The following is an 8,463-nucleotide window of genomic DNA, read 5'->3' as shown; positions in this document are numbered from 1 at the left end:
ACCACTGTGTCCCCCAGGTGAGCCTGCACCACTGTGTCCCCCAGTGCTGGCTGCTGTGAGGTGCTGACTGCTCTGTGTAGCCGATGCATGCTTCAATATTCACCTACAGCCCAGTAGCAAGGTAGCATGGGGCAACTTCACCCTGCCACCAGTAGAATCCTGAGTATATTGGGGCACTGGCATCTTGCTAAACCCTCAAGGGAGACAACACTAAGGAAGAAATGTGAAGTAAACTACAAAGGTGGGTGTTTTTATGTCCTCTACCCCTCTCCTAGAACCAGTACAACTGTGCCAGTCCCCAGCTCACCAGCTCTGAACCCAATCATTTCATTCAAGTATGGCTTTACTTGGTGACAATAGCCATAGCTAAGTTAGCATGTTTGCTTTGGACAGTAACAAAAATGGGTTTGGATTTTTGTTTTATTTCTTTAAAAGTATACAATGTCAGAACTTTGCATTTTATATACTAGTATCTGGCTATTATTTTACAGGAAACACAGTTCTTGGTCTCACACACACATTTGCAAATTTTAACAAAACTGAGTGCTGTTTCAACATTATAATCACTTTTAGTTATTGTAATTAATATGAATATCATGTTTTTTCAAATAAGTTCTGAGGCTAGACAGTGTTTGCTTTGTGAGCACAGATATTGTATATAACCTGTATAGTTACACTGTATTGAAATATTAGCTTGTTTGATATAAGAAAAGTATGTACTGAATGCCTTTTTGCTAGCCTGATTGTTTAATCTTTTTAAAAAAAGGTTTAATCGGACTTTTTTTTTAAAAAAGTCTTTAAACTGGGCTGGGGAGATGGCTCAGTGGAATAAGCACTTCCCTGGCAAGCACAATCCCTGGTTCCACCAAAAAAAAAAAAAAAAAGTATTTAAACTGACCTTTATTACATGGCCACAATGTTGAAGTTGGCAGCGACAGGCAGGGAAAAGCCAGTCCTGAGTGATGGGGGTAGAAACGTGAGACTGAGACTTGTTTTTGTCTTGTCTTCTCCTTATTAAAATACCTTATTAATGCTTTGTAGAAAAAATATAAGGCACAATGTTGAGAGAAGCTCAAGCATCACTTAAATATAAGACACACAAAGGAGAAAGGCAAGGCTTATGATTTCTTTTTTATTTGATATTTCAAATATACAAATCACTGTAGAAAAGTTAAGTATTACAGATAAAAACAGAAGTATTGCTGCCACCCTCAACATTCCACATGCTTGGCTCTTTCTCTGCTCATCATCCCTCTAGCTAAAAAATAAAGGTAGAAGCACATAGGAAGCAGTGGGGCAGGCAGTAGTGACTAGCAAGGGAGCCACGGCCACAAGTGTAGGTGGAACTATGTTGTCCTTCCCAGACACCATGCCAAGGGACTGCATCTGAGTGTCCTTCCCAGCTGCAGTGACTGTTGCTTGCAAGTAGAGGCTCTCAGCACCCCATGCATTCTCTAGAGATTTATCCTCAACCCACTGAGAGCTGCCCTCCCCCCTAGAAACTTACATCCTTGCTGTGGACTGCACTGTGTCCCCAAAATTCATATGTCAAAGCTCCCTAATACTGTAACAGGAAATGGGACCTTTGGGAGGTAATTATGTTTAAAAAGGTCCTGAGGTAGGGCCCTGATGAGGGGCTTAGTGTCTCTACAAGAGACTTGCTCAATCTCTCCATCTCATGAGGACCCGGAGGAGATGAGAGAGCCTTCACAGAGGAATCAAATCATCCAGTGCCAATTCTAAACTTCCAGACCCCAGAACTGTGAGAAATAAATTCCTGTTGTTTCAGCCATCCAGTCTATAGTAGTTTGTTACCCCAGCCTGAGCACATTAATCTAGCCCTACTTCTTAGGACAACCCCCAGCAGCCTGGTAGCCTACAGCCCAATGACTGATTGATATGGTAACCAGAGGATTAGCCCCCTTACCTCAAAGCAAAACTAGCTCTGTGTATAAGATCTTGCTTCAGAACTTGCTGTGGGATGAGGCTTAATCTGGCGCTAGTTTATGTATCACCCCTCCTCTGGGGTGTCCCCTGCCTCATCCTGTTGTCCTCATCACATGCACCCCAATCCATGGTGCTGGCAACAGCAAAGGGACAGTGTCAGGAAAGGCAATGTGTGGAATCCAGGCAGAAGCCCCATCAGTGTTCATTCGGTAGTAAACAGAGAAGCTGACATATGAATATAGTGTCGGGTCAGTTTATAATCATAACCTCTATGCAACCCTGACTCTTTAGAAAGTTGAATGTTTTGCCCTAAATAAGGAGCTAGAGGCCCAACTCTGATATAATCTTGTAGATATGTTAATGTATTAATTCGGCAGATCAAGAGAAATTACAGGCACAAGCCAATTACACTGCAATACACACACCAAGATGACAGACGATAGGAAATAAAAGCCATGTTTCAGTAATTCAGTGGTGTTTCTCAGTAAAAGATTAAGCTGTGTTCACCCCAAAGATATCATTCTTTGTTCCTCCTACTACAGCCATTCCCAACTATTTCTTGGAAGCCTCTGTGATCCCAGGAACTATTTAGGAAACCACAAAGTGAAAATACTTTTATAGTCACAGTAGGTTGACCAGTGGTCCCCAAATCACATTACCTTTCATGGCAGATAGGTCTCTGCAGATATGATTAACTTACAGGTCTCCAGAAGGTGAGGCCATACTGGATTATGATACACTCACAAGAGTCCTTAGGACAGGGAAACATTATTACAGTAAAGGAGAAGGCAGTGCAATAACAGAAGCAGATCGGAAAATGAATTTTAATACTGGAAGAAAAGGGCCAAAGCCCAAGAAAACCAGGAGTCACTCAAAGATGAAAAGGGCAAGTAAACAGAATCTCCTCTCAGACTTTCCACAAAAGAGCAGCCCTGCTAACACTTTGATTTTAGGCCCATAAGGCTCACTTCAGACTTCTAATCTCCAGAACTTGAAGAGAACAAAGTTAAATTGGTTAAAGCCACTAAGTTTGTAGTAATTTGTTACAGCAGCTACAGGAAACTAATAGAACAATAAATACCAAGACATCATGCGCCTGTCACACTTGTTCCTGCATAAACATAAGGGGACTTTCCCAGAGATTACAGTGTGTGACATCACAAGACACTGAACACAAACATAGATGGAAGAAGGGATGTCTTCCACTGAGACAAACATTGAGGGGAGTTGCACTCTTTTCACAACATTTACCTTTTCACTTATTTATTTTTTGCTTTTTAATTTCTTATAACTTTTTTGTTGGTGTTGTTTTGCTTTTTAACCAATTTTTCAGGTTTATATCTGGTAACCTAAACAACTACAGTAATTTGAAGATAGCACCATGCAATACAGCAACCACTGTTGAATTCCTATCACTATGCTTAATGAAATTTTGTATCATTTCTCATGCCTTTTCTTACTATTTTTTTTTATTTTTTATTTATTTATGTGTGTGTGTGTGTGTGTGTGTGTGTGTGTGTGGCCAGCTCAGCCCACCAGGGGGCGGGGCGGGCTGGCCTGTGGTGCTGGGGGATTGAACCGTGGTCCCTGTGCTTTGCTAAGCTTGTTCTAAGTAGGTGCTTTAGACCACTGAGCCATCTCACCAGCCCCCTATTTTGTATTTTTAAAAAATAAAAAATTGAGGTCCGGGGAGATAGCTCAGTAGAATAAGTACTTGCCTAGCAAGTGCAAGGACCTGAGTTCAATCCCCAGTTCTGCCAAAAAATAAATAAATAAAAAATTATGTAGTTTTTAAGATATGGTTTCATGCTCATTTTTAATAATCCTTTAAAACTTTAAGAAAAACAAAGAGGAGATATAGTTCACTGGCACAAGTGCCTGCCTGGCGAGCACAAGGTCATGGATTTGATTCCCAGTAAAAAAAATAAAATAACAGGTCCTGCTTTACCTTGGTCTTAACCATCCAGTAGAAAAGTATGAAGATGAAATATAGGAAGTAAAGCCATGTTGTTATGTTGAGCTGTGGGGGACTCAGGTCAATAATTTCTGACATTGCCAGTTAAACAGAAGACCCAATGATATTATGGGCTTCTGTACTCTTTTAGAATATTTTGCTGAGTTTACACACCTATAATATTCAACAACGGAACTTAAAAAAAATTGGGGTATAACTATGAATGTCCATTTTGTATCTGTGTATTCAAAGTGGTTGGGATAGATATATAGTTGCATTCTCTTAATGAATAGAATGATTTTTTCTAATGGTGTTTGTAAGTAGGATCACAAGTCTGCATCTTGTACAGCAATTAACCACTGAGAAGAATGTATGCAGTGTATTATTTGTTGAAACTGTACTTCCCGATTGGATTTGAAACTGTCTCATTGCTGTTTATCAATAAAACTTTGAAAAAAAATAAAATAAAATAAAATAAAGAAAGTGAACACAGAAAAAAAGAAAACAGAAAAATTTGCCTATTTTTCTGTGAAAACATAACAGATCTATTATTGGTACTTTTAATAAATTATATATTTTAATGTTTATCAGTTTAAGTTCTGATTCAGACTATATTAATATCTACAATCTAGAGAAACCTATAACCTCTGGGGTCCTCAGTCATTTCTAAGACTGGCATGACACTACACTGCTTGAGAACAGTTTTCCTGAAGCTGAAGGGACTAGAAAATGGAAAAGGAACCTGAATGCCTGGGTAGTATGCCCCTGTGACTAGGAGGTAAGTGGCATAGAAAACTGAGACAATAAAAGGAATGACAAGGAAGTCTGAGTTCAGTCACTCCCGGAATTCTGATTCCCTGACCAGGCAGAAGGGGAAGTTCTGTTATTTTTATCAACAATCCTCTGTTTTACTTTCTGTTTCCTTTCTTCTACTAATTTCTGCTCAGTTTCTGAGCCAAAAATGCAGAGAAGATAAACAAGATACGAAGCAGAAAGGAAACAAAAGCAAAGTGGTACAATAAAAAAAAAAGAAAAGAAAAGAAAAGAAAACATAGAGTTGTCATTTACTTAAAAAGTTGATTGAAAAATCCAAACACTCACCCCAACTGGTATAACTGCAGGAGAATGTGGATGGCTTCATCATACTTTCTGATGGCCAAAGAGAAGTTGCCATTCCTAAGAACCTGATTGCCAGATTCTTTTAACAGCTCTGCATAAAGTGCTGGGTCCATTCCAGCAGAGAAAAGAGGCTTGCTGCCAGGCCCGTGCAGGGCACATTCCCTTCACATTTGTGTTGCTGAGCACCTAAAGAGGGAGTTTGTTCATTCTGGCGCCACCTACCTTCTGAGAGCACACCCTGGCAACACCTCTCACCAACAAAGAACTAGACAGTCTGGGAAGACTTTCTTTCCAAGCTCTCTTCTGACCTCATCTTTGGCTACAGCATGCCATTGATTCATTGCTCATTATGTTTCTATGCATGAAACAACATAAATCCCACAGGTAGTAAGCACCGTCCCTATAACTGGCACCATGACTACCCTCATCAAAGCCATAAGGAGGCACTGTCTTCACTGTTCAAACATGGAAAGTGATGCTCAGGAGGGCTCAAGTTATTTGCCCAAGCATCTGCTAATGTCATTTCACAATGTGGCCACAGTCAAGTTGCTGTCCTAGACCACTATACCACAATGACACAAGCAAGCCTGAGTTCATGGTTCTTCCAACTTCTTAAAACAATGCAATAAGATGAGGAGGCATAGTTCTGAAGCCTTCATATACAAGTGGCTAGGACACGGGGCCACAGGTTCTGCCCTAATCCTTTTTACAACACTATGAAACAAGCCTTGGAGTATTTATCCCTAAGAATGCCACTGCATGCTTACTTTTCTGAATTCCCAAAAGGTACTTGACGCTTTCATTCACAATCTCTATTTTGTTCATTTTTGTAGCTCGATGGCTTAGCATGTACAGGTGCTTCAATATTTGTGATGCAATAATTGGAATGCTAGCCCAAAGGGGATGCACACCACTGATTTTCTCAAGTGTGGCCTGGGGGACAGAGTTCCTGTCAGAGCTGACAACTTGAGAGGACTCAATAAGTGTGCTGAACAAAGGCCAAAGAGGAAAGAGCCCCAAAGAGCCTAAAGAAGCAGTTTTCTAAGAGATAGGGAAAAGGTAGGTACCCAAAGAGTTATCTTGAAGGATTGTCCCTCCCAGGATGACAGTGAAGAAGGCAGGGCACTGGGAAGAGGGTCTATAAAAACAAGCCAGGTATGGTAGCACATGCCCATAATCCCAGCACTCTGGAAGTCTGGGGCAGAAAGGTCAATGTTCAAGCCTAGCCTGATGGGCAACTTAGCAAAACCCTATCTTAAAATAAAATGTAGAAAAGTGCTAAGTATGTACCTCAATGAGAAGGTCCTGGGTGTAATCCATAGGACATAAGCAAAAAAAAAAAAGTATGAGGACAGTTCAAGTGTTCACATATGGCTTGTGTCTATGGGGTCATGAAAATCTATTGGGTGTCTTGTTAACCAACTCAGTTCTTGGATAAATAATAACTATTATATTGGCAGCAGGTTAGGAAAAGAAGCAAAATCAAGCAATTATAGATGGTAGCTTTTTTTGAATATGTATGAGCTACCTGGGAAAGGCATTTCTGAACTGCATTTCCCAGGCAAAGTTTTATCAGAATGAGATATATAACTCTTTGTATCTTTATTTTATGTATTTATTTTTTTTGGTGGAACCAGGGATTGAACTCAGACCCTTTATTCTAGTGAGCCATCTCCGAGGCCCCTTATGTAAATCTTATAAGACAGAATACAAAACTCTGCCTATACCTTTCATTCAATAATCTCTAAATTATCTGATTCATATTTATAGAGATGATGGAAGAGAAAAACATAAAGAATTGATTTACAAGGGAATAAAGAAATGTTTCTTTCAAATACTATCAGTTATATATTCAATAAATACTTCTTAAACAGGCCATGATCATACAACTCCAGCAAGAAAATACAACATCTGACAAAGGGTTGACACTCCTTCACAAATACATGCCTTTTAGACAAAAGACCAATTTCCTAGACCAAATTTAAGAGTCCTAAGCAGATAATTCACAAGGAAATAACAATTGCTAAAGATTTGGAGGTGGATAAACAGGATCATCCTCAACAGTGAATGAAGCAATAGAAAATTAAAGGAGGTATTACTGGAAAATCATTAAAAGAATGACCCCAGTGGCTGGAGCACCACTTACATGACAAACACACTGCACCATGGATAGATTTGGCCTCCTGAATGTTTACCACAGTGAAAACCAAGCAGTAATCCTAAATTTCCCATAGCACACAATTGACTAAATGAGTCCTAGAATATCCACATAGGAGACTATCATTTAGTTTTTTTTCAGGATCAAGGTAAAATAACACTAATGACAGAGTTAGTTAGCAAATGAAAAATAGAGGCTACATAAAAAGGCATATAATTCCAAATTAAATTCTAAGTATACATATATATACATTAAAAATATACCAAACTGGAGAGCTTCTGGCTACCCCGTGCCTGAGGGACCTACCAGTCCCAGCGAAGGCTCAGCATGGGTGAGACCTTCTTCCACCCCCTTGGGATGCCCCCCACCACTCCGCAGCACCTCCCCCACCCCACCCGCCTATTAGGAATTTCTGCCATGTTCGGGAACCTCCAAATCCAGTCCTAGCCCAGGCCCAGGGAGTGTGTGGAAGAGCATCCAGCTACCCTGCACCAGCAGGACCTGCCGATCCTGCCCAGTCGCACCATGGGTGAGACCCTCTTCCACCACCTTAGGACACCCCCCACCACTCCACAGCATCTCCCCCATCCCGCCAGTCCAGTAGGAATTTCTGCCCCATCCCAGGAACCCCCAGATCCAGTCCTAACACAGGACCTGTGAGTGTGTGGGAGAGCTTCCAGCTACCCTACACCAGCGGGACCTACCGGTCCCAGCCCAGGTGCAGCATGGGTGAGACCCTCTCTCACCCCCTTGGGATACCCCCAGCACTCTGTAGTACCCTTGCCCTGCCTACCGAGTAGAAATTTCTGCAGCATTCAGGGAACACCCAGATCCAGTCCTACCCCGGGACCAGTGAGTGTGTGGGAGAGCTGCTTCTCCCCCCTACTTCACCTTATCCCCTCTAGACCCATATCAGGACTGGACTACAGGCCTGGGGTGAAACACTGAAGCTGCAATCCCTGCAGAGAGTGTGGGGGACAGAACCACCCAGCTAGTCCAGGAGCAGAACATCTTGCCAGAGGGGCACAACAGGTTCACCTCCCCCCGCAAGAGCAGCAGCAGGAAGGAGCTGAGAACAGCAGCCAGACCCAAGCCAGGCACAACTGGATAAATCCAAACTTTGGAGATCTGCACCTGAAATTCAATACATGCTAATGTTATAACTGCGCCAAAAATCTACAACAAAGGTCAGAAGACAGTACTACACAAAATGACAATGAGAAGGAGCAAAATGCAATCTCAAAACCCAAGCCCAACCATAACAAGTGCAGAGGACACTAACACA

General features: G+C 41.5%; 1 protein-coding gene and 1 pseudogene across 1 annotated transcript in view; one reads left to right on the top strand and one right to left on the bottom strand.

The window, feature by feature from the left end:
• Trank1 (tetratricopeptide repeat and ankyrin repeat containing 1) overlaps nucleotides 1-8,463 on the bottom strand; it is a 175,131-nt gene that overhangs the window by 126,200 nt on the left and 40,468 nt on the right. The window lies entirely within an intron of this gene.
• LOC101579581 overlaps nucleotides 7,704-8,463 on the top strand; it is a 16,632-nt pseudogene continuing 15,872 nt past the window's right edge.

This window comes from Octodon degus, unplaced genomic scaffold (assembly GCF_000260255.1).
Source record: "Octodon degus isolate 3935 unplaced genomic scaffold, OctDeg1.0 scaffold00071, whole genome shotgun sequence".
NCBI classification, from domain to species: Eukaryota; Metazoa; Chordata; class Mammalia; order Rodentia; family Octodontidae; genus Octodon; species Octodon degus.
This window is presented reverse-complemented; position numbering and strand designations above follow the sequence as displayed.